Source organism: Globicephala melas, chromosome 5, assembly GCF_963455315.2.
Source record: "Globicephala melas chromosome 5, mGloMel1.2, whole genome shotgun sequence".
NCBI lineage: Eukaryota > Metazoa > Chordata > Mammalia > Artiodactyla > Delphinidae > Globicephala > Globicephala melas.
The window spans coordinates 86859170-86886563 of record NC_083318.1 but is presented as its reverse complement, the minus strand read 5'-3'; positions in this window follow the sequence as shown (position 1 = coordinate 86886563).

The following is a 27394-nucleotide window of genomic DNA, read 5'->3' as shown; positions in this document are numbered from 1 at the left end:
GAGACAGAATATAAAATGTGCATAAAATATGCCTCTTGCAATTGTCGTTTTGAAATATGGATGTCTTTTGAGATTTTTGCTCGATTTACGACCGAAGGATTGTTTTGAGGACAGGTGTCATTTACAGGCCTGCAATTATTTTGACTGTCAAGTAACCATTACAGCTGCAGTTAGGCTGCTGTTGTGTGAAACGGCCACAAGGCGGCAGCAGTTCTCATTAACCAAATCTGGTTACTAGGGAAACAGAGCCTCAATGGAAGTCCTGTTCTAGGTTGCAAATTAGAATGCAATGGGCCAGGAAAAAACCCCTTATGTTTATATCTCACTAAATATTGTTCTTTTTTTAAATTTAATTTTCATTGTTTATCACAGCAAGTGTGATTACAATGTTTTGCTTGTTTTAGGTGTGCAAGATGTGGTTGTTTTCCACATATACATATCTCTTTTCTTCTTTGGATCCTTTTCCCATTTTAGGTTATGACACAATGTTGAGTAGTCTTCTCTTGGTATTCCGTAGGTCTTTGGTGATTATATACTTCACCTGTGTTTGTAGATCTCTGTTAACTCTGACATCCTAATGTATCCAATCCTCACACCTTTCCATTGGTGAACCATAAGTTTGTTTAATGAATCTGTGATTGCCTTTCTCTGTGGAAATATCTTCACTGGTATCAATTTTTAGGTAACACCTATAAGTGATATCACAGGATACGTGTCTTTCGCTTTCTGACTTACTACAAGTTGCGTGATTACTTCTAGACTCATCTATGGTGATGCAAATGGCATTGTGTCATTGTTTTCCTTGGCTAATAGTCCATCTGTACGTGGACCAGTTTTTCTTTGTCCACTCACCTGTTGATGGACTTTTTGGTTGCTTCCATGTCTTGGTTATTGTAACACTGCTGAAATGCACATTTGCCTGCCTGTGTCTTTCAACTATGTCTTCTTCGGTTATAGGCCCAGGAGAGGGCCTGTTGGATCAAATGGTAGCAAAATGTTTACCTTGTAAAGGCGTCTCCATTCTGTTCTCATTAGTGGCTCTTACCAGGTTATGTTCCATTTAAATTTGAGGGTATGCCCTTGTCCACAACCCTTTCAGCATTTATTGTTTGTAGATTTTCTGCTGATATTTATTCTGACAGGTGTGAGCTGACACCTCTTTGAGGTTGGATTTGCATGCATCTCATAATCCCTTGAAATTGAACTTTCAGGCATGTCCTCTTTTTTTTCAAGCTGTGAGTAGCGCTTACCTCTTCAAATGGTTTTCTTGAAGTATGTGTCACATTTTGAAATATTTTGGCCATTACCTCCCTGAAGACATTCTGAGGGCAGGTTTCATTTACAGCCCTCCAGTACTTGTGCATATGAAGTGACCATTAGCACAGGCTTTAAAGCTGCTGTTGCAGGTATCGGCCATTGGGCGGCAGCATTTCTCCTTTCCCCATTCTGGGAATTACGGAAAGATTCCTTCCTGCCAGTGGTGTTCCTCGGTTGTATATTAGAGAGGAATGTGCCCGGACAAACCCCCAAAAGCTGATGTCTCCTTACTTACGTTTGGTTTCTAAATTGAAATTATATATTTTTTTTATTGGAGAAATATTCCATTGTGTACATGGACCACTTCTTCTTTGTGCCTTCCTCTGTTGACAGACATTTTTGTTGCTTCCAAGTGTTGGCTGTGGTAAATATTGCTGGAGTGCAGGATTGCCACCCTGTGTCTTTTTGATTCTCATCCTCTCAGGTGGTAGGCCCAGCAGTGGGTATGCTTGATTGAATGGTAGCTCAATATTTACCTTATCAAGGCACCTCTTTTGTGTTTTCATTACTGGTTCTTACCATGTCCCACATAGAAACGAGGGTGCGCATTTCTCCACAACCCCTTCAGCATTTATTGTTTGCAGAATTTTTGCTGATGGCCATTATGACTGGTGTGAGCTGATAGGTTTTTGTCATTTGGATTTGCATGTCTTTAATAATTCCTAATGTTCAGCATTTTCCCATGCTTTGTTTTCTTTCTGTTACACAAAAACAGAAAAAAACTGTGAGTACAATAAACCACTTGAAGTGGTCTTCTGGGAAGGCTGCACTGTTTTGAATTTTTCGTCGATTTTTGACCCCAGGATTTTTTTGAGAACAGGTGACATTTACAGGCTTGTAATGAGTGTGAATATTTAGTGACCACTACTACTGGCTTTAAAGGTGCTGTTGGGGGAAACGGCCACAAGGCGGCAGCATTTCTCCGTTCCCACAACTGGTTTCTAGGGCAGCACAGCCTTTCTGGAAGTCATGTTCCCAGGTTGTAAATTAGAATGGAATGTGCTAGGAAAAAACCTGTAAGTTAATATTCCATTATTTCTTTTTCGATTTCTTAGTCTTTTTAAATCGAGGTAATGTTTAGAATATTGTTTGTCCTAGGTGTATACAATCTGGTTCATTTGTACATTACACACACACATTTATATACACACACACACACAACACACACACACATATGTAATATATTCATGTGCAGATACTCTTCCCATGTAAATTATTGCAGAGTGCTCCATTGACCTCCCTTGCTATATGGTCGGTCTCTTTGATAAATGTATTTAGTAGGTATTTGTACACATATGGTAACCCTAATCTTAATTTTCCATACCACCCACTTTTCCATTTACATAAGAATAGTTTGTTTTCTAAGTCTGTGAGTTTCTTTCTCTGTGAAAATACTATCATTTTTGTCAGTTGTTAGATAACGCCTATAAGTGATATCATACTATATGTCTTTTACTTTCTGACTTACGGCATGTTCTGAGAATATAGCTAGGCTCATAAATGGTGCCTCAACGAGCAGTGTTTCACTGTTTTCCATGGCTAATATTCCACTATGTACATGGACCACTTCTTCTTTATCCATTCATCCATTGATGGACATGTTGGTTGCTTCCCTGTCTTGGCTATTGTGAAAAATCCTGCAGTGAAGCTGTTGCAGCCTGTGCCTTCTCGACTCTGGTATTTTCAGGTGAGAGGTTCTGCGGTTGACCTGCTGAATGGAATGCTGGCTCAATTTTTACTTTTAAACACAGCTCCTTTCTGTTCTCACTATTGGCTCTTACCACTTTACATCTCACCAGCAGCTAGAGGGTACACAGTTCTCTAAAACCCCTTCAGCATTTATTGTTTGTAGACCTTTGGCTGATGGTAGTTGACGTGTGTGTGTTGAAATCTTTTTGTAGGCTAGATTTGCATGAGTTTAAAAATTTATGTTGTTGAGCTTTTATCCATTTTCCTTGTTTTTAGAAAAATAATGAGTAAAATTTACCTCTTCATACTATCTCCTTGAAAATTTTGCCAGTTGTGAATTTTTGAGGGCAGTTGTCCTTTACTGTCCTGAGTCCTTGTGAATGTTAAGTGACCGTTAGCTGTGGTTTTAAAGCCGCTCTTGTGGGAAACGGCCACAAGGCGGCAGCATTTCTACATTTCCAACTCTGGGTTTTTGGGCAACAGAGGGTTCCTGGAAATCGTGTTTGTAAGCTGCAAATTAGAGCAGAATGTGCCACGGCAAACTCCCAAGAGCTTATGTCTCCTTACTTCTTGTTTGTTTTTTACATTTAATTTTTATTTATTATCACAGCAAATTGGATAAAAATACTGTGTTTTTTCTAGGTGTACGGAATCTGGTTCATTATATCAATGTATTGATCTATTCATCTTTGGATCCTTTCCCGTGTAGGTTATTACAGAGTGTTGAGTATACCTCTTTTAGCATTCTATAGGTATTTTGTGATTATATATTTCATATGTATTACTACATGTCTGTTAACCCCCATATCCTAATTCATACATTCCTTACACCTTTCCATTTGGTTAAACATAATTTGGTTTTCTGAGTCTATGAGTGTCCTTCTCTTGGAAATTATTTCATGGGTACCAATTTTTAGGTAACACCTATAAGTGATGTAATAGGATATCTGTCTTTCGTTTTCTTTCTTACTTCAGGTAGGGTGATTATCTCTAGATCCTTCTATGGTGGTGCCAACAGCATTGTTCCATGCTTTTCCATGGCTAATATTCCATTGTGTACATGGACCACTTCTTCTTGGTGCATTTTTCTGTTGATGGACATTTTGGTTTCTTCCAGCCCTTGGCTATGGTACATGTTGCTGCAGTGAAGGATTGCCAGCCTGTGTCTTTTTGATTCAGGTCTACTCAGCGGATAGGCCCATCAGTGGGCCTAGCAGATCACATGGTAGCTCAAGTTTTACCTTTAAACACACCTCCATTTTGTTCTCTGTACTGGCTGTTACCAGGTTACATCCCATCAGCAGCTAGAGGGTACACAGTTCTCTAAAACCCCTTCAGCATTTATACTATGTAGACTTTTTTGCTGATGATCCTTCTGACGGCTGTGAGGTGAATGTGTTTCTAGACTGGATTTGCATGGCTTTATGAATTCCTGATGTTGAGCGTTTTTCCATGCCTTTTTCTATAACAAAAAAAAGAGACAGAATATAAAATGTGCATAAAATATGCCTCTTGCAATTGTCGTTTTGAAATATGGATGTCTTTTGAGATTTTTGCTCGATTTACGACCGAAGGATTGTTTTGAGGACAGGTGTCATTTACAGGCCTGCAATTATTTTGACTGTCAAGTAACCATTACAGCTGCAGTTAGGCTGCTGTTGTGTGAAACGGCCACAAGGCGGCAGCAGTTCTCATTAACCAAATCTGGTTACTAGGGAAACAGAGCCTCAATGGAAGTCCTGTTCTAGGTTGCAAATTAGAATGCAATGGGCCAGGAAAAAACCCCTTATGTTTATATCTCACTAAATATTGTTCTTTTTTTAAATTTAATTTTCATTGTTTATCACAGCAAGTGTGATTACAATGTTTTGCTTGTTTTAGATGTGCAAGATGTGGTTGTTTTCCACATATACATATCTCTTTTCTTCTTTGGATCCTTTTCCCATTTTAGGTTATGACACAATGTTGAGTAGTCTTCTCTTGGTATTCCGTAGGTCTTTGGTGATTATATACTTCACCTGTGTTTGTAGATCTCTGTTAACTCTGACATCCTAATGTATCCAATCCTCACACCTTTCCATTGGTGAACCATAAGTTTGTTTAATGAATCTGTGATTGCCTTTCTCTGTGGAAATATCTTCACTGGTATCAATTTTTAGGTAACACCTATAAGTGATATCACAGGATACGTGTCTTTCGCTTTCTGACTTACTACAAGTTGCGTGATTACTTCTAGACTCATCTATGGTGATGCAAATGGCATTGTGTCATTGTTTTCCTTGGCTAATAGTCCATCTGTACGTGGACCAGTTTTTCTTTGTCCACTCACCTGTTGATGGACTTTTTGGTTGCTTCCATGTCTTGGTTATTGTAACACTGCTGAAATGCACATTTGCCTGCCTGTGTCTTTCAACTATGTCTTCTTCGGTTATAGGCCCAGGAGAGGGCCTGTTGGATCAAATGGTAGCAAAATGTTTACCTTGTAAAGGCGTCTCCATTCTGTTCTCATTAGTGGCTCTTACCAGGTTATGTTCCACTTAAATTTGAGGGTATGCCCTTGTCCACAACCCTTTCAGCATTTATTGTTTGTAGTTTTTCTGCTGATATTTATTCTGACAGGTGTGAGCTGACACCTCTTTGAGGTTGGATTTGCATGCATCTCATAATCCCTTGAAATTGAACTTTCAGGCATGTCCTCTTTTTTTTTCAAGCTGTGAGTAGCGCTTACCTCTTCAAATGGTTTTCTTGAAGTATGTGTCACATTTTGAAATATTTTGGCCATTACCTCCCTGAAGACATTCTGAGGGCAGGTTTCATTTACAGCCCTCCAGTACTTGTGCATATGAAGTGACCATTAGCACAGGTTTTAAAGCTGCTGTTGCAGGTGTCGGCCATTGGGCGGCAGCATTTCTCCTTTCCCCATTCTGGGAATTACGGAAAGATTCCTTCCTGCCAGTGGTGTTCCTCGGTTATATATTAGAGAGGAATGTGCCCGGACAAACCCCCAAAAGCTGATGTCTCCTTACTTACGTTTGGTTTCTAAATTGAAATTATATATTCTTTTTATTGGAGAAATATTCCATTGTGTACATGGACCACTTCTTCTTTGTGCCTTCCTCTGTTGACAGACATTTTTGTTGCTTCCAAGTGTTGGCTGTGGTAAATATTGCTGGAGTGCAGGATTGACACCCTGTGTCTTTTTGATTCTCATCCTTTCAGGTGGTAGGCCCAGCAGTGGGTATGCTTGATTGAATGGTAGCTCAATATTTACCTTATCAAGGCACCTCTTTTGTGTTTTCATTACTGGTTCTTACCATGTCCCACATAGAAACGAGGGTGCACATTTCTCCACAACCCCTTCAGCATTTATTGTTTGCAGAATTTTTGCTGATGGCCATTATGACTGGTGTGAGCTGATAGGTTTTTGTCATTTGGATTTGCATGTCTTTAATAATTCCTAATGTTCAGCATTTTCCCATGCTTTGTTTTCTTTCTGTTACACAAAAACAGAAAAAAACTGTGAGTACAATAAACCACTTGAAGTGGTCTTCTGGGAAGGCTGCACTGTTTTGAATTTTTCGTCGATTTTTGACCCCAGGATTTTTTTGAGAACAGGTGACATTTACAGGCTTGTAATGAGTGTGAATATTTAGTGACCACTACTACTGGCTTTAAAGGTGCTGTTGGGGGAAACGGCCACAAGGCGGCAGCATTTCTCCGTTCCCACAACTGGTTTCTAGGGCAGCACAGCCTTTCTGGAAGTCATGTTCCCAGGTTGTAAATTAGAATGGAATGTGTTAGGAAAAAACCTGTAAGTTAATATTCCATTATTTCTTTTTCGATTTTTTAGTCTTTTTAAATCGAGGTAATGTTTAGAATATTGTTTGTCCTAGGTGTATACAATCTGGTTCATTTGTACATTACACACACACATTTATATACACACACACACACAACACACACACACATATGTAATATATTCATGTGCAGATACTCTTCCCATGTAAATTATTGCAGAGTGCTCCATTGACCTCCCTTGCTATATGGTCGGTCTCTTTGATAAATGTATTTAGTAGGTATTTGTACACATATGGTAACCCTAATCTTAATTTTCCATACCACCCACTTTTCCATTTACATAAGAATAGTTTGTTTTCTAAGTCTGTGGGTTTCTTTCTCTGTGAAAATACTATCATTTTTGTCAGTTGTTAGATAACGCCTATAAGTGATATCATACTATATGTCTTTTTCTTTCTGACTTACGGCATGTTCTGAGATTATATCTAGGCTCATAAATGGTGCCTCAACGAGCAGTGTTTCACTGTTTTCCATGGCTAATATTCCATTATGTACATGGACCACTTCTTCTTTATCCATTCATCCATTGATGGACATGTCGGTTGCTTCCGTGTCTTGGCTATTGTGAAAAATCCTGCAGTGAAGCTGTTGCAGCCTGTGCCTTCTCGACTCTGGTATTTTTAGGTGAGAGGTTCAGCGGTTGACCTGCTGAATGTAATGCTGGCTCAATTTTTACTTTTAAACACAGCTCCTTTCTGTTCTCACTATTGGCTCTTACCACTTTACATCTCACCAGCAGCTAGAGGGTACACAGTTCTCTAAAACCCCTTCAGCATTTATTGTTTGTAGACCTTTGGCTGATGGTAGTTGACGTGTGTGTGTTGAAATCTTTTTGTAGGCTAGATTTGCATGAGTTTAAAAATTTATGTTGTTGAGCTTTTATCCATTTTCCTTGTTTTTAGAAAAATAATGAGTAAAATTTACCTCTTCATACTATCTCCTTGAAAATTTTGCCAGTTGTGAATTTTTGAGGGCAGTTGTCCTTTACTGTCCTGAGTCCTTGTGAATGTTAAGTGACCGTTAGCTGTGGTTTTAAAGCCGCTCTTGTGGGAAACGGCCACAAGGCGGCAGCATTTCTACATTTCCAACTCTGGGTTTTTGGGCACCAGAGGGTTCCTGGAAATCGTGTTTGTAAGCTGCAAATTAGAGCAGAATGTGCCACGGCAAACTCCCAAGAGCTTATGTCTCCTTACTTCTTGTTTGTTTTTTACATTTAATTTTTATTTATTATCACAGCAAATTGGATAAAAATACTGTGTTTTTTCTAGGTGTACGGAATCTGGTTCATTATATCAATGTATTGATCTATTCATCTTTGGATCCTTTCCCGTGTAGGTTATTACAGAGTGTTGAGTACACCTCTTTTAGCATTCCATAGGTATTTTGTGATTGTATATTTCATATGTATTACTACATGTCTGTTAACCCCCATATCCTAATTCATACATTCCTTACACCTTTCCATTTGGTTAAACATAATTTGGTTTTCTGAGTCTATGAGTGTCCTTCTCTTGGAAATTATTTCATGGATATTAATTTTTAGGTAACACCTATAAGTGATGTAATAGGATATCTGTCTTTCGTTTTCTTTCTTACTTCAGGTAGGGTGATTATCTCTAGATCCTTCTATGGTGGTGCCAACAGCATTGTTCCATGCTTTTCCATGGCTAATATACCATTGTTTACATGGACCACTTCTTCTTGGTGCATTTTTCTGTTGATGGACATTTTGGTTTCTTCCAGCTCTTGGCTATGGTACATGTTGCTGCAGTGAAGGATTGCCAGCCTGTGTCTTTTTGATTCAGGTCTACTCAGCGGATAGGCCCATCAGTGGGCCTAGCAGATCACATGGTAGCTCAATTTTTACCTTTTAACGGACCTCCATTGTGTTCTCACTACTGGCTGTTACCAGGTGACATTCCACCAGCTGCTAGAGGGTACGCAGTTCTGTAAAACCCCTTCAGCATTTATTCTCTGTAGACATTTTTGATGACGATCATTCTGACAGCTCTGAGGTGTATATTTTTGTAGACTGGATTTGCATGACTTTATTAGTTACTGATGTTGAGTCATTTTCCTTGCCCTTTGTTTAACAAAAGAAAGAGAGAAAGAAAAAGAAAGAGAAGACAAAAGGAGCGAAAAATATGCCTTTTGAAATTGTCATTTTAAAATATGCATGTCTTTTGTCATTTTAAAATGTGCACATCTTTTGAGTTTTTTGCTGGATTTATGACCCAAGGATTTGTTTAGAGGGCAGGTGTCATTTACAGGCCTGCAATTATTTAGAATATCAAGTGACCATTAGCGCTGTGGTTTTTTTTAACACCTTTTTTGGGGTATAATTGCTTTAGAATGGTGTGTTAGTTTCTGTTTATAACCAAGTGAATCAGTTATACATATACATATGTTCCCATATCTCTTCCCTCTTGCCACTCCCTCCCTCCCACCCTCCCTATCCCACCCCTCCAGGCAGTCACAAAGCACGGAGCTGATATACCTGTTCTATGCGTCTGCTTCCCACTAGCTATCTATCTTACGTTTGGTAGTGTATATATGTCCATGCCTCTCTCTCGCTTTGTCACAGCTTACCCTCCCTCCTCCCCATATCTTCAAGTCTGTTCTCCAGTAAGTCTGTGTATTTATTCCTGTCTTACCCCTCGGTTCTTGATGGCATTTTTTCCCTTAATTTCCATATATATATGTTAACATACGGTATTTGTCTTTCTCTTTCTGACTTACTTCACTCTGTATGACAGATCTAGGTGTATCCACCTCATTACAAATAGCTCAATTTCGTTTGTTTATGGCTGAGTAATATTCCATTGTATATATGTGTCACATCTTCTTTATCCATTCATCCGATGATGGGCACTTAGGTTGTTTCCATCTCTGGGCTATTTTAAATAGAGCTGCAATGAACATTTTGGTACATGACTCTTTTTGAATTATGGTTTTCTCAGGGTATATGCCCAGTAGTGGGATTGCTGGGTCATATGGTAGGTCTATTTGTTTTTTTTTAAGGAATCTCCATACTGTTCTTCATAGTGGCTGTACCAATTCGCATTCCCACCAGCAGTGAAGGAGTGTTCCCTTTTCTCCACACTCTCTCCAGCATTTATTGTTTCTAGATTTTTTGATGATGGCCATTCTGACTGGTGTGAGATGATATCTCATTGTAGTTTTGATTTGTATTTCCCTAATGATTAATGATGTTGAGCATTCTTTCATGTGTTTGTTGGCAGTCTGTATATCTTCTTTGGAGAAATGTCTATTTAGATATTCTGCCCATTTTTGGATTGGGTTGTTGGTTTTATTGTTATTGAGCTGAATGAGCTGCTTTTAATTTTGGGGAATTAATCCTTTGTCAGTTGCTTCATTTGCAAATATTTTCTCCCATTCTGAGGGTTGTCTTTTGGTCTTGTTTATGGTTTCCTTTGCTGTGCAAAAGCTTTGACGTTTCGTTAGGTCCCATTTGTTTATTTTTGTTTTTAATTCCATTTCTCTAGGAGGTGGGTCAAAAAGAATCTTGCTGTGATTTATGTCATAGAGTGTTCTGCCTATGATTTCCTCTAAGAGTTTGATAGATTCTGGCCTTACATTTAGGTCTTTAATCCATTTTGAGCTTATTTTTGTGTATGGTGTTAGGGAGTGATCTAATCTCATACTTTTACATGTAACCTTCCCGTTTTCCCAGCACCACTTATTGAAGAGGCTGTCCTTTCTCCACTGTACATTCCTGCCTCCTTGATCAAAGATAAGGTGACCATATGTGTGTGGGTTTATCTTTGGGCTTTCTATCCTGTTCCATTGATCTATCTTTCTGTTTTTGTGCCAGTACCATACTGTCTTGATTATTGTAGCTTTGTCATATAGTCTGAAGTCAGGGAGCCTGATTCCTCCAGCTTCGTTTTTCGTTCTCAAGATTGCTTTGGCTATTCGGGGTATTTTGTGTTTCCATACAAATTGTGAAACTTTTTGTTCTAGTTCTGTGAAAAATGCCAGTGGTAGTTTGATAGGGATTGCATTGAATCTGTAGATTGCTTTGGGTAGTAGAGTCATTTTCACAATGTTGATTCTTCCAATCCAAGAACATGGTATATCTCTCCATCTATTTGTATCATCTTCAATTTCTTTCATCAGTGTCTTATAATTTTCTGCATACAGTTCTTTTGTCTCCTTAGGTAGGTTTATTCCTAGATATTTCATTCTTTTTGTTGCAATGGTAAATGGGAGTGTTTTCTTGATTTCACTTTCAGATTTTTCATCATTAGTGTATAGGAATGCAAGAGATTTCTATGCATGAATTTTGTATCCTGCAACTTTACCAAATTCATTGATTAGCTCTAGTAGTTTTCTGGTAGCATCTTTAGGATTCTCTATGTATAGTATCATGTCATCTGCAAACAGTGACAGCTTTACTTCTTCTTTTCCGGTTTGGATTCCTTTTCTTTCCTTTTCTTCTCTGATTGCTGTGGCTAAAACTTCCAATACTATATTGAATAAGAGTGGTGAGACTGGGCAACCTTGTCTTTTTCCTGATCTTCGTGTAAATGCTTTCAGTTTTTCATCATTGAGGATGATGTTGGCTGTGGGTTTGTCATATATGGCCTTTATTATGTTGAGGAAAGTTCCTTCTATGCTTACTTTCTGCAGGGTTGTTATAAATGGATGTTGAATTTTGTCAAAAGCTTTCTCTGTATCTATTGAGATGATCATATGATTTTTCTCCTTCAATTTGTTAATACGGTTTATCACATTGATTGTTTTGCATATATTGAAGAATCCTTGCATTCCTGGAATAAACCCCACTTGATCATGGTGTATGATCCTTTTAATGTGCTGTTGGATTCTGTTTGCTAGTATTTTGTTGAGGGTTTTTGCATCTATGTTCATCAGTGATATTGGCCTGTAGTTTTCTTTCTTTGTGACATCCTTGTGTGGTTTTGGTATCAAGGTGATGGTGGCCTCATAGAATGAATTTGGGAGTGTTCCTCTCTCCGCTATATTTTGGAAGAGTTTGAGAAGGATAGGTCTTAGCTCTTCTCTAAATATTTGATAGAATTCGCCTGTGAAGCCATCTGGTCCTGGGCTTTTGTTTGTTGGAAGATTTTTAATCACAGTTTCAATTTCAGTGCTTGGTCTGTTCATATTTTCTATTTCTTCCTGATTCAGTCTTGGCAGGTTGTGCATTTCTAAGAATTTGTCCATTTCTTCCAGCTTGTCCATTTTATTGGCATAGCGTTGCTTGTAGTAATCTCTCATGATCTTTTGTATTTCTGCAGTGTCAGTTGTTACTTCTCCTTTTTCATTTCTAATTCTATTGATTTGAGTCTTCTCCCTTTTTTTGTGATGAGTCTGGCTAATGGTTTATCTATTTTGTTTATCTTCTCAAAGAACCAGCTTTTAGTTTTACTGATCTTTGCTATTGTTTCCTTCATTTCTTTTTCATTTATTTCTGATCTGATTTTTATGATTCTTTCCTTCTGCTAACTTTGGGGTTTTTTTGTTCTTTCTCTAATTGCTTTAGGTGCAAGGTTAGGTTTTTTATTCGAGATGTTTACTGTTTCTTAAGGTGGGCTTGTATTGCTACAAACTTCCCTCTTAGAACTGCTTTTGCTGCATCCCATAGGTTTTGGATCGTCGTGTCTCCATTGTCATTTGTTTCTAGGTATTTTGTTTTTTCCTCTTTGATTTCTTCAGTGATCACTTCATTATTAAATAGTGTATTGTTTAGCCTCCATGTGTTTGTATTTTTTACAGATCTTTTCCTGTAATTGATATCTAGTTTTATGGCGTTGTGGTCAGAAAAGATACTTGATGCAATTTCAATTTTCTTAAATTTACCAAGCCTTGATTTGTGACCCAAGATATGATCTATCCTGGGAAATGTTCCATGAGCACTTGAGAAAAATGTGTATTCTGTTGTTTTTGGATGGAGTGTCCTATAAATATCAATTAAGTCCATCTTGTTTAATGTATCATTTAAAGCTTGTGTTTCCTTATTTATTTTCATTTTGGATGATCTGTCCATTGGTGAAAGTGGGGTGTTAAAGTCCCCTACTATGAATGTGTTACTGTCGATTTCCCCTTTTATGGCTGTTAGTATTTGCCTTATGTATTGAGGTGTTCGTATGTTGGGTGCATAAATATTTACAATTGTTATATCTTCTTCTTGGATCGATCCCTTGATCATTATGTAGTGTCCTTCTTTGTCTCTTCTAGTAGTCTTTATTTTAAAGTCTATTTTGTCTGATATGAAAATTGCTACTGCAGCTTTCTTTTGGTTTCCATTTGCATGGATTATCTTTTTCCATCCCCTTACTTTCAGTCTGTATGTGTCTCTAGGTCTGAAGTGGGTCCCTTGTAGACAGCATATATAAGGGTCTTGTTTTTGTATCCATTCAGCCAATCTGTGTCTTTTGGTGGGAGCATTTAGTCCATTTACATTTAAGGTAATTATCAATATGTATGTTCGTATTCCCATTTTCTAAATTGTTTTGGGTTCGTTATTGTAGGTCTTTTCCTTCTCTTGTGTTTCTTGCCTAGAGAAGTTCCTTTAGCATTTGTTGTAATGCTGGTTTGGTGGTGCTGAACTCTCTCAGCTTTTGCTTGTCTGTAAAGGTTTTAATTTCTCCATCCAATCTGAATGAGATCCTTGCTGGGTAGAGTAATCTTGGTTGCAGGTTTTTCTCTTTCATCACTTTCAGTATGTCCTGCCACTTCCTTCTGCCTTGCAGAGTTTCTGCTGAGAGATCAGCTGTTAACCTAATGGGGATTCCCTTGTGTCTTATTTGTTGTTTTTCCCTTGCTGCTTTTAATATGCTTTCTTTATATTTAATTTTTGACAGTTTGATTAATGTGTGTCTTGGCATATTTCTCCTTGGATTTATCCTGTATGGGACTCTCTGTTTCCTGGACTTGATTAACTATTTCATTTCCCATATTAGGGAAGTTTTCAACTACAATCTCTTCAAATATTTTCTCAGTCCCTTTCTTTTTCTCTTCTTCTTCTGGAACCCCTATAATTTGAAGGTTGGTGTGTTTAGTGTTGTCCCAGAGGTCTCTGAGACTGTCCTCAGTTCTTTTCATTATTTTTTCTTTATTCTGCTCTGCAGTAGTTTTTTCCACTATTTTATCTTCCAGGTCACTTATTCGTCCTTCTGCCTCAGTTATTCTGCTTTTGACCCCATCTAGAGTATTTTTCATTTCATTTATTGTGCTGTTCATTGCTGTTTGTTTCATCTTAAGTTCTTCTAGGTCCTTGTTAAATGTTTCTTGCATTTTGTCTATTCTATTTCCAAGATTTTGGATCACGTTTACTATCGTTATTCTGAATTCTTTTTCAGGTAGACTGCCTATTTCCTCTTCATTTGTTAGGTCTGGTGCATTTTTTTCTTGCTCCTTCATCTGCGCTGTGTTTTTCTGTCTTCTCATTTTGCTTACCTTACTGTGTTTGGGGTCTCCTTTTTGCAGGCTGCGGGTTCGTAGTTCCTGTTGTTTTTGGTGTCTGTCCCCAGTGGCTAAGGTTGGTTCAGTGTGTTGTGTAGGCTTCTTGGTTGAGGGGACTAGTGCCTGTATTCTGGTGGATGAAGCTGGATCTTGTCTCTCTGGTGGGCAGGTCCATGTCTGGTGGTATTTTGGGGTGTCTGTGGACTTATTATGATTTTAGGCAGCCTCTCTGCTAATGGGTGGGGTTGTGTCCCTGTTTGCTAGTTGTTTGGCATAGGGTGTCCAGCACTGTAACTTGCTGTTCGTTGAGTGCAGCTGGGTGCTGGCATTGAGATGGAGATCTCTGGGAGATTTTTGCCATTTGATATTATGTGGAGCTGGGAGGTTTCTTGTTGACCAGTGTCCTGAAGTTGGCTCCCCCACCTCAGAGGCACAGCACTGACTCCTGGCTGCAGCACCAAAAGCCTTTCATCCACACAGCTCAGAATAAAAGGGAGAAAAATTAGAGAGAAAGAGTCAGTAGAAGTAGGAAGAAAGAAAGGAAGGAAGGAAGGAAGGAAGGATGGATGGATGAAAGAAAGAAAGAAAGAAGAAAAGAAGGAAAGAAAGGAGGGGAGAGGGAGAGAGGGAGGGCGGTGGGAGAAAGGAAGGAAGGAAGGAAACAAAGAAAGAAGATAAAGTAAAATAAAATAAAGTAAAATATAATAAAGTTATTAAATTAAAATATAATAATTAAGAAAATACATTAAAAAGAAACAAAACGAATGGATAGAACCTTAGGACAAATGGTGGAAGAAAAGCAGTGCAGCAAAATCTCATACCAAAGCATACTCATACACACTCACAAAAAGAGTAAAAGGGGAAAAAATCATAAATCTTGCTCTCAAAGTCTACCTCCTCAATTTGGGATGATTCGTTGTCTATTCATGTATTCACAGATGCAGGGTACATCAAGTTGATTGTGCAGCTTTAATCCGCTGCTTCTGAGGCTGCTGGGAGAGATTTCCCTTTCTCTTCTTTGTTCTCACAGCTCCCAGTGGCTCAGCTTTGGATTTGGCCCCGCCTCTCCGTGTAGGTCGCTGGAGGGCTTTTGTTTTTTGCTCAGACAGAATGGGGTTAAAGGAGCCGCTGATTCAGGGGCTCTGGCTCACTCAGGCTAAGGGGAGGGAGGGACGTGGAATGCGAGGAGAGCCTGCAGCAGCAGAGGTCGGCGTGACGTTGCACCAGCCTGAGGCCCGCCGTGCGTTCTCCCAGGGAAGTTGTCCCTGGATCCCGGGAACCTGGCAGTCGTGGGCTGCACAGGCTCCCTGGAAGGGAGGTGTGGATAGTGACCTGTGCTCGCACACAGGCCCCTTGGTGGCGGCAGCAGCAGCCTTAGCGTCTTCCTCCCGTCTCTGGGGTCTGTGCTTTTAGCCGCGGCTCGCACCTGCCTCTGGGATCTGTGCTTTTAGCCACGGCTCGCGCCTGTCTCAGGGCTCCACACTTTTATCCACGACTCGCGCCCATCTCTGGGGTCCGTGCTTTTAGCCACGGCTCGCGCTGTTCTCTGGAGTTCCTTTAAGCAGTGCTCTTAATCCCATCTCCTCATGCACCAGGAAACAAAGAGGGAAGAAAAAGTCTCTTGCTTCTTCGGCAGCTCCAGACCTTTTCCCGGACTCCCTCCCGGCTAGCCGTGGTGCACTAAACCCATCAGGCTGTGTTCACACAGCCAACACCATTTCTCTCCCTGCGCTCCGACCAAAGCCCGCACCTCAGCTCGCAGCCCCGCCCGCCCCTGCGGGTGAGCAGACAAGCCTCTCGGGCTGGCGAGCGCCAGTCGGCACCGATTCTCTGTGCGGGAATCGCCCTGCTTTTCCCTCCTCACCCCTGTTGCTGTGCTCTCCTCCACAGCTGTGACACTCCCCCTTCCGCCACCTGTAGTTTCCGCCTGCGAAGGGGCTTCCTAGTTTGTGGAAACCTTTCCTCCTTCACAGCTCCCTCCCACTGGTGCAGGTCCCGTCCCTTTTCTTTTGTCTCTGTTTTTTCTTTTTTTCTTTTGCCTTACCCAGGTACATGGGGAGTTTCTTGCCTTTTGGGAGGTCTGAGGTCTTCTGCCAGCATTCAGTAGGTGTTCTGTAGGAGTTGTTCCACGTGTAGATGTATTTCTGTTGTATCTGTGGGGAGGAAGGTGATCTCCGCGTCTTACTCTTCCGCCATCTTCCCCTCCATTCTAGAGCTGTGTTTAAATCTGCTGTTTTGAGAAATGTTCACAAGGCGGTAGCAGTTCTCCTTTACAAAATCTGGTTACTAGGGCAACAGAGCCTCAATGGAAGTCGTGTTGTAGGTTATAAATTAGAATGCAGTGTGCCAGGAAAAAGCCCATTAAGTTTATGTCTCACTACTTCTTATTCATTTTTTTAATTTTAATTTTTTATCACAGCAACTTTGATTACAATGTTTTGCTTGTGCTAGGTGTGTGAGATGTGGTCCTTTTACACATATATATATATCTATTCTTCTTCGGATCCTTTTCCCATGTAGATTATGACATAATGTTGAGTAGTCTTCTCTTGGTGTTCTGTAGGTGTTTGGTGATTATATATTTCACCTATGTTTGTATATCTCTGTTAAACCCAATATCCTAATATATACAGTCTCACACCTTTCCATTGGTGAACCGTAAGTTTGTTTAATGAATCTGTGATTGCCTTTCTCTGTGGAAATATTTTCGCTGTTATCAATATTTAGGTAACAACTCTAAGTGATATCATAGGATATGTGTCTTTTGCTTTCTGACTTACTACAAGTTGCTTGATGACCTCTAGACTCATCTATGGTGCTGCAAATGGCATTGTGCTATTTTTTTCCTTGGCTAATATTCCATCTGTACGTGTACCAGTTCTTCTTTATCCACTCATCTGTTGATGGACTTTGTGTTTGCTTCCATGTCTTGGCTATTGTAATACAGCTGCAATGCAGATTGCCCTCCAGTGTCTGTCTAATTCCATCTTCTTATGTTATAGACCCAGGACTGGACCTCCTTTATCATATTGTAGCTCAATGTTTACCTCGTAACGGCACCTCCATTCTCTTCTCATTAGTGGCTCTTACCAGGTTAAGTCCCTCTTAAAGTTGAGGGTATGCACTTCTCCACAACCACTTCAGCATTTATTGTTTGTAGTTTTTCTGCTGATGTTTATTCTGACTGGTGTGAGCTGATACCTCTTTGTAGTTGGACTTGCACGCCTCTCATAATCCTCTGAAATTGAACTTTCAGGCATGTACTTCTTGTCTTCAAACTGTGAGTACAGCTTACATCTTCAAATTGTTTTCTTGAAGTATGTGCCACATTTTGAATTATTTTGGCCATTACCTCCCTGAAGATATTTTGAGGGCAGGTTTCATTTATAGCCGCCAGTACTTGTGCATATGAAGTGACTATTAGTACAGGTTTTAAAGCTGCTGTTGCAGGTAACGGCCAGAGGGCGGCAGCATTTCTACTTTCCCCACTCTGCTAACTAGGGAAACAGACCTTCCTGCCAGTGGTGTTCCTTGGTTATAAATTAAAGTGGAGTGTCCCCACATAAACCCACAAAAGCTGATGTCTCCTTACTTATGTTTGTTTTTTAAATTGAATTTACATTTTTTATTGGTGTAATATTCCATTCTGTACATGGACCACTTCTTCTTTGTGCATTCCTCTGTTGATGGACATTTTCATTGCTTCAAAGTGTTGGCAGTGTTAAATATGGCTGGAGTGCAGGATTGCCAGCCTGTGTCTTTTCGATTCTCATCCTCTCAGGCGATAGGCCCAGCACGGGTATGCTTGATTGAATGGTAACTCAATGTTTACCTTTCGAGGCAGCTACATTGTGTTTTCATTAGTGGCTCTTACCACGTCCCACTTAGAACCGAGGGTACGCATTTCTCCACAACCCCTTCAGCATTTATTGTTTGCAGAACTTTTGCTGATGACTATTTTGACTGGTGTGAGCTGATAGGTTTTTGTAATTTGGATTTGCATGTCTTTAATAATTCCTAATGTTCAGCTTTTTTCCACACCTTTTTTTATTCTGTTAAACAAAAACAGGAAAAAACTGTGAGTACAATAAACCTCTTGAAATTGTCTTCTTGGAAGGTTGCCCTCTTGATTTTTTCGGTCGATTTTCGATACCAGGATGTTTTGTGAGGGTAGGGGTCATTTACAGGGCTGCAATGAGTGTGAATATTTAGTGACCCTTAGCACTGGTTTTAAAGCTGCTGTTGTGGGAAACGGCCACAAGTCTGCAGCATTTCTCCGTCCCCAAATCAGGTTACTAGGGCAGCAGATCTTTTCTGGAAGTCATGTTACCAGGTTGTAAATTAGAATGCAATGTGCCAGGAAAAAACCCCATAAGTTTATGTCACATTACTTCTTGTTCGTTGTTTGTTTGAATTATTTAAATCAGGGTAATGATTAGAATATTGTTTGTCCGAGGTGACACAATCTGGTTCATTTGTACATTATATTTATATATATATGTATATGTGTATATATATAGATATATAGGTATAGATATAGATATATAGATATAGATGTGCAGATCCTCCTCCCATGTAAATTATTGCAGAGTGTCCCGTAGACCTCCGTTTCTATATGGCCGGTCTTTTTGACATATGTATTTAATACGCCTTTGTACACGTATGGTAAACCTGGTCTTAATTTATCCATTCCTTCCACCTTTCCTTTTAGATAAGCATAATTTGTTTTCTAAGTCTGTGAGTGTCTTTCTCTGTGGAAATATGTTCATTTGGGTCAGTTGTCAGATAACGCCTATAAGTGATATCATAGGATATGTATTTTGCTTTCCGACTTACCTCACGTTCTGTGATGATCTCTAGGCTCATCTATGGTGTCTCAAAGAGCAGTGTTTCATTGTTTTCCAAGGTTAATATTCCATTGTGTACATGGACCACTTCTTCTTTATCAATTCATCTGTTGATGGACATTTTGGTTGCTTCCGTATCTTGGCTATTGTGAAAGTGGCTGCAGTGCAGCTGTTGCAGCCTCTGTCTTCTCGATTCTGGTCTTCTCAGGTGAGAGGCCCAACATTGGGCCTGCTGGATGGAATGGTGGCTCGGTTTTACATTTCTTTTTTTGGTGTGTGTGGTACGATGGCCTCTCACTGTTGCGGCCTTTCCTGTTGCGGAGCACAGGCTCCGGACGCGCATGCTCAGTGGCTATGCCTCACAGGCCTAGCCACTCTGCGGCATGTGGGATCTTCCCGGACTGGGGCACGAACCCGTGTCCCCTGCATCGGAAGGTGGACTCTCAACCACTGCACCACCAGGGAAGCCCCAGTTTTTACTTTTAAACGAGGTCCTTTCTGTTCTCATTATTGGCTGTAACCACTTTACATCTCACCAGCAGCTAGAGAGTACACAGTTCTCTAAAACCCTTTCAGCATGTATTGTTTGTAGACGTTTTGCTGATGGTAGTTGACGTGTGTGAGTTGAAACCTTTTTGTAGATTAGATTTGCATGAGTCTAATAATTCCTGATGTTGAGCTTTTATCCATTTTCCTTTCTTTTGAAGAAGAGTGTGCAAACTTATCTCTTCATACTATCTCCTTTAAACATTTGCATGTCTTGAATATTTTTGGTCATTCCCTAGCTCAGGACATTTTTTGAGGGCAGGTGTCCTTTACAGCCCTGAGTCTGTGAATGTTAAGTGACCATTAGCAGTGGGTTTAAAGCCGCTCTTGCCGAAAACGGCCACAAGGTGGCAGCATTTCTACATTTCCAACTCTGGGTTTTTGAGCAACAGAGCCTTCCTGGAAATCCTGTTAGTAGGCTGCAAATTAGGGTGAAATGTGCCAGGGCAACCCCCAAGAGCTTGTATCTCCTTATTCCTTGTTTGTTTTTTAAATTTAATTTTTATTTAGTATCAGAGTAAATTTGATAAAAATGTTGTGTGTGTTCTAGGTGTACAGAATCTGGTTCATTTTATGTATGTATCGATCTATTCATCTTTGGATCCTTTCCCATGTAGGTTATTACAGAATGTTGAGTAGACCTGTCTTGGTATTCCGTAGGTATTTGGTGATTATATATTTCATGTGTATTAGTACATGTCTGTTAATCCCCATATCCTAATTCATACCTTCCTTACACCTTTCCATTTGGTTAAACATAGTTTGGTTTTCTGAATCTATGAGTGTCCTTCTCTTGGAAAGTATTTCATGGGTATCAATTTTTAGGTAACACCTATAATTGATGTCATAGGATATCTGTCTTTTGGTTTCTTTCTTACTTCAGGTTGGGTGATTATCTCTAGATCCTTCTATGCTGGTGCCAGTGGCACTGTTCCATGCTTTTCCATGGCTAATATTCCATTGTGTACATGGACCACTTCTTCTTTATCAATTCATCTGTTGATGGACATTTTGGTTGCTTCCGTATCTTGGCTATTGTGAAAGTGGCTTCAGTGCAGCTGTTGCAGCCTCTGTCTTCTCGATTCTGGTCTTCTCAGGTGAGAGGCCCAACATCTGAATCGAGGGATTCAGATGGACTCCATGTAAGTCTGGTGTCCAGGAGCCAAGGTCCCATCGTACCAAACGGCTGCTTCAGTGTGTGAGTGTAGGCCTGTGGCTCTTAGAAAAGGGATAGTGGGCATAGAGTCCCTCAGGTGGCTCTCATATGCTTGAATTCTCCTGTGAGTTCCTAATGTGGAACAATTGCTCAAGTCAATGCTTCATTCCTACAGAGAATTCTGTAGTTCTCTTCCTCGACGACCAGAAAATCAGAAAACCCTTTCTGTTTCCAACCAGATTCTGTGTGCAAAGTGCTCTGGGATCCAGCCTAGGACCCACCTGTACATAGAGATTCACGTCTGCACTGCTGCACAGGTAAGGGAAATCGCCTCCTGCTTTCAGGCGAGCCCTCCGGGCATTAGGATACAGTTTGGACATTTCTTCTTTAGCTTCAGTTGAAAGTGCACTCTGGTCGGTCAAACACCTGGAAGAGAACACGAGGCCCAAAGTGTGATTTCAATGTGTTCTTTGCATGTTCAGCAAAGGGCCGCCCCCCCGCCCAAACCTTACGCTAACCCCTACTCTCATCCTCTCCCGTACACTAACACTAAGCCGTCCGTCCCCTAACCCGTTGTCATACCCTGAGCTGTACCCTCAACCCTACCCGAACCCGTAACCTAAAACGCAACGTAAGCCTAACCCATTGTCGTACCCGAAACTGGACCCTACCCCATACCCGTTCCCTTACCCGAACCCGTAACCTAACCCTAAGCAGAACCCTTACCCTAATCCTAATTCATACACTAACACTAACATGTACCCTAAAGCAAGCCTGATCCCGAACCCGTACCCTAATACGTCCCCTAACTGTAACCCTTCCCCTTCCCCGACCCATACCCTACTCCTAACCCGTACACTCACACTAACCCATCCCCTAACCCTTACCCTAAATTGGATCCTAATCTGTACCTTCAACCGTACCCATTCCCTAACCGTAACCCTCATCCTAACCCACACACTAACCCGTAGCCTAAAACGTCCCCTCATCCTAACCCATTGTCGTACCCGAAACTGGACCCTACCCCATACCCGTTCCCAAACCCTACTCCTAACCCTTACCCTAACATGTCACATACTCCTAAGCCGTCCACTAACACGTACCCTAATACGAATTCGTACACTAACAGTAACCCGTAGTCTAACAGTACCCTACACCTAACACATTGTCGGACCCTAACCCGTCCCCTAAGCCGAAACCCTCCACTAACAAACAAACACTTACCCTCACCGTAATCCGTTTTCGTACCCTAACGCTAACCCTAGTCCTTACCCTAACCAATAGACTTAATACTACCCCAGACCCTAACCCGTCCCCTAGCCCAAATCCCTTGTTGGACCCTAAACTGTCCACTGAACCGTCCCTGTTCCCTAATCCTAAGCAGAACCCTCAACCTTACGCTAACCCAGACACGAACACTCATCTGTACCCTAACACGTACCCATTCCCGTACCCGTCGCCTAACTCGTTGTCGTACCCGTACCTGGACCCGAAACCTTACCTGTTCCTGAACCCTAAACCCACCCAAAAGCCCTTCCCCTAACTCGTACCCAAACCGTACCCTAATCCTAATCTGTACACTAACCCGTACCCTAACACATACCCTAACCTGGACCCTGATCCTTGAACTACTCCTAACCTGTACCTGGACCCGAAACCATCTCTCTTCCCTAAGCAGAACCCTTCACCGACCGTACACTCACCCTCACGCTAAGCCTTATCCGTAACCTGGACCGTAACTCTGTCCCGTTGTCGTGCCCTACCCTGCACCCTCCACAGTCCCCGTTCCCAGTCCTAAGCCGTCCCGTGACAGGTCCTCGAACCCTCCACCTCTGGCGTGCCCTGACCTGCACCCTGCACAGTCCCCGTTCCTAAGCCTTACCCGTCCCCAATACAGGTTTACCATACGTGTAGAAATGAGTATTAAATACATATGTCAAAAAGACCGGCCATATAGAAACAGATGTCTACGGGACACTCTTCAATAATTTACATGGGAGGAGGATCTGCACATCTATATCTATATCTATATAGCTATATATATACACATATACATATATATAAATATAATGTACAAATGAACCAGATTGTGTCACCTAGGACAAACAATATTGTAATCATTACCCTGATTTAAATAATTCAAACAACTAACAAGAAGTAATGTGACATAAACTTATGGGGTTTTTTCCTGGCACATTGCATTCTAATTTACAACCTGGGAACAGGACTTCCAGAAAGGCTGTGCTGCCCTAGAAACCGGTTTTGGGAACGGAGAAATGCTGCCACCTTGTGGTCGTTTCCCCCAACAGCACCTTTAAAGCCAGTAGTAGTGGTCACTAAATATTCACACTCATTACAAGCCTATAAATGTCACCTGTTCTCAACAAATATCCTGGGGTCAAAAATCGACGAAAAATTCAAAACAGTGTAGCCTTCCCAAAACACCACTTCAAGTGGTTTATTGTACTCACAGTTTTTTTCTGTTTTTGTTTAACAGAAAGAAAACAAAGCATGGAAAAATGCTGAACATTAGGAATTACTAAAGACATGCAAATCCAAATGACAAAAACCTATCAGCTCACACCAGTCATAATGGTCATCAGCAAAAATTCTGCAAACAATAAATGCTGAAGGGGCTGTGGAGAAATGCGTACCCTAGTTTCTAAGTGGGACATGGTAAGAACCAGTAATGAAAACACAAAGGAGCTGCCTGGATAAGATAAATTTTGAGCTACCATTCAATCAAGCATACCCACTGCTGGGCCTATCACCTGAGAGGATGAGAATCCAAAAGACACAGGGTGGCAATCCTGCACTCCAGCAATATTTACCACAGCCAACACTTGGAAGCAACAAAAATGTCTGTCAACAGAGGAAGGCACAAAGAAGAAGTGGTCCATGTACACAATGGAATATTACTCCAATAAAAAAAATATATAATTTCAATTTAGAAACCAAACGGAAGTAAGGAGACATCAGCTTTTGGGGGTTTGTCTGGGCACATTCCTCTCTAATATACAACTGAAGAACACCACTGGCAAGAAGACTCTTTCCGTAATTCTCAGAATGGGGAAAGGAAAAATGCTGCCGCCCAATGGCCGATACCTGCAACAGCAGCTTTAAAACCTGTGCTAATGGTCACTTCATATGCACAAGTACTGGAGGGCTGTAAATGAAACCTGCCCTCAGAATGTCTTCAGGGAGGTAATGGCCAAAATATTTCAAAATGTGACACATACTTCAAGAAAACCATTTGAAGAGGTAAGCGCTACTCACAGCTTGAAAAAAAAGAGGACATGCCTGAAAGTTCAATTTCAAGGGATTATGAGATGCATGCAAATCCAACCTCAAAGAGGTGTCAGCTCACACCTGTCAGAATAAACATCAGCAGAAAAACTACAAACAATAAATGCTGAAAGAGTTGTGGACAAGGGCATACCCTCAAATTTAAGTGGAACACAACCTGGTAAGAGCCACTAATGAGAACAGAATGGAGATGCCTTTACAAGGTAAACATTTTGCTACCATATGATCCAACAGGCCCTCTCCTTGACCTATAACCGAAGAAGACATAGTTGAAAGACACAGGCAGGCAAATGTGCATTTCAGCAGTGTTACAATAACCAAGACATGGAAGCAACCAAAAAGTCCATCAACAGGTGAGTGGATAAAGAAAAACTGGTCCACGTACAGATGGAATATTAGCCAAGGAAAACAATGACACAATGCCATTTTCATCACCATAGATGAGTCTAGAAGTAATCACGCAACTTGTATTAAGTCAGAAAGCGAAAGACACGTATCCTGTGATATCACTTATAGGTGTTACCTAAAAATTGATACCAGTGAAGATATTTCCACAGGGAAAGGCAATCACAGATTCATTAAACAAACTTATGGTTCACCAATGGAAAGGTGTGAGGATTGGATACATTAGGATGTCAGAGTTAACAGAGCTATACAAACACAGGTGAAGTATATAATCACCAAAGACCTACGGAACACCAAGAGAAGACTACTCAACATTGTGTCATAACCTAAAATGGGAAAAGGATCCAAAGAAGAAAAGAGATAGGTATATGTGGAAAACAACCACATCTTGCACACCTAAAACAAGCAAAACACTGTAATCACACTTGCTGTGATAAACAATGAAAATTAAATTTAAAAAAAGAACAATATTTAGTGAGATATAAACTTCAGGGGCTTTTTCCTGGCCCATTCCATTCTAATTTGCAACCTAGAACAGGACTTCCATTGAGGCTCTGTTTCCCTAGTAACCAGATTTGGTTAATGAGAACTGCTGCCGCCTTGTGGCCGTTTCACACAACAGCAGCTCTAACTGCAGCTGTAATGGTTACTTGACAGTCAAAATAATTGCAGGCCTGTAAATGACACCTGTCCTCAAAACAATCCTTCGGTCGTAAATCGAGCAAAAATCTCAAAAGACATCCATATTTCAAAACGACAATTTCAAGAGGCATATTTTATGCACATTTTATATTCTATCTCTTTTTTTTGTTATAGAAAAAGGCATGGAAAAATGCTCAACGTCAGGAATTCATAAAGCCATGCAAATCCAGTCTAGAAACACGTTCACCTCACAGCCGTCAGAAGGATCATCAGCAAAGAAGTCTACATAGTATAAATGCTGAAGGGGTTTTAGAGAACTGTGTACCCTCTAGCTGCTGATGGGATGTAACCTGGTAACAGCCAGTACAGAGAACAAAATGGAGGTGTGTTTAAAGGTAAAACTTGAGCTACTCTGTGATCTGGTAGGCCCACTGATGGGCCTATCCGCTGAGTAGACCTGAATCAAAAAGACACAGGCTGGCAATCCTTCACTGCAGCAACATGTACCATAGCCAAGAGCTGGAAGAAACCAAAATGTCCATCAACAGAAAAATGCACCAAGAAGAAGTGGTCCATGTACACAATGGAATATTAGCCATGGAAAAGCATGGAACAGTGCCCTTGGCACCACCATAGAAGAATCTAGAGATATTCACCCTAACTGAAGTAAGAAAGAAACCGAAAGACAGATATCCTATTACATCACTTATAGGTGTTACCTAAAAATTGATACCCATGAAATAATTTCCAAGAGAAGGACACTCATAGATTCAGAAAACCAAATTATGTTTCACCAAATGGAAAGGTGTAAGGAATGTATGAATTAGGATATGGGGGTTAACAGACATGTACTAATATATATGAAATATATAATCACAAAATACCTATGGAATACCAAGAGAGGTCTTCTCAACACTCTGTAATAACCTACATGGGAAAGGATCCAAAGATGAATAGATCTATACATAGATATAATGAAGCAGATTCTGTTCAGCTAGAACACACACAACAATTTTCTCAAATTTGCTCTTTTAATTAATAAAAATTAAATTTTAAAAAAGCAAACAAGAATTATGGAAATATAAGCTCTTGGGCGTTTGCCCTGACACATTCCACTCTAAATTGCAGCCTACAAACATGATTTCCAGGGAAGATCCTTGCCCAAAAACCCAGAATTGGAAACGTAGGAATGCTGTCGCCTTGTGCCATTTCCCGCAAGAGCGGCTTTAAAACCACAGGTAACCATCACTTAACATTCACAAGGACTCACTCTGGGCTGTAATGCACACCTGCCGTCAAAACTTGTGCTGAGATATGGAATGGCCAAAAAAATTCAAACCTGGCAAATTTTTCAAGGAGATAGTATGAAGAGGTAAGTTTTACTCACTATTTTTCAAATAAAAAAAGAAAATGGATAAAAGCTCAACATCAGGAATTATTAGACTCATGCAAATCTAGCCTACAAAAAGGTTTCAACTCACGCAAGTCAACTACCATCAGCCAACAGTCTACAAACAATAAACGCTGAAGGTGTTTTAGAGAACTGTGTATCCTCTAGCTGCTTGTGAGATGTAAAGTGGTAAGATCCGGTAATGAGAACAGAAAGGAGCTGCGTTTAAAAGTAAAAATTGAGATGTCATTCGATCCAACACACCCACCACTGGGCCTATCACCGAAGCGCCGAATCGAGAAGACACACGCTGACAAACCTGTACTGAAGTAATACTGAAAATAGCCAGGACATGGAAGCAGCAAAAATGTCAGTTAACAGATGAATGGACAAAGAAGAAGTGGTACATGTACCTAATGGAAGATTAGCCTTCAAAAAAATGAACAATGTCGTTTTCATGTCTGCAGGTGGGTCTAGAAATAATCATATTATGTGAAGTCAAAAGTGTATGATATATATCCTATGATGTAATTTATAGATGTTATCTTAAGATTCCTACCAATGAACATATTTCCAAAGGAAAAGACACTCAGAGACGTATAAAACAAACTAATGGTTAACCAAAATGAAAGGTGAGAGGATGAGTAAATTAGGATTATGGGGTTAATATACATACACTAATATATGTTATAAGCATATAAACTTATAACATATAAAATATACAAATTATATAATCATTAATATATATAAATTATATAATCACCAAACACCTACCAAATACCAAGGGAG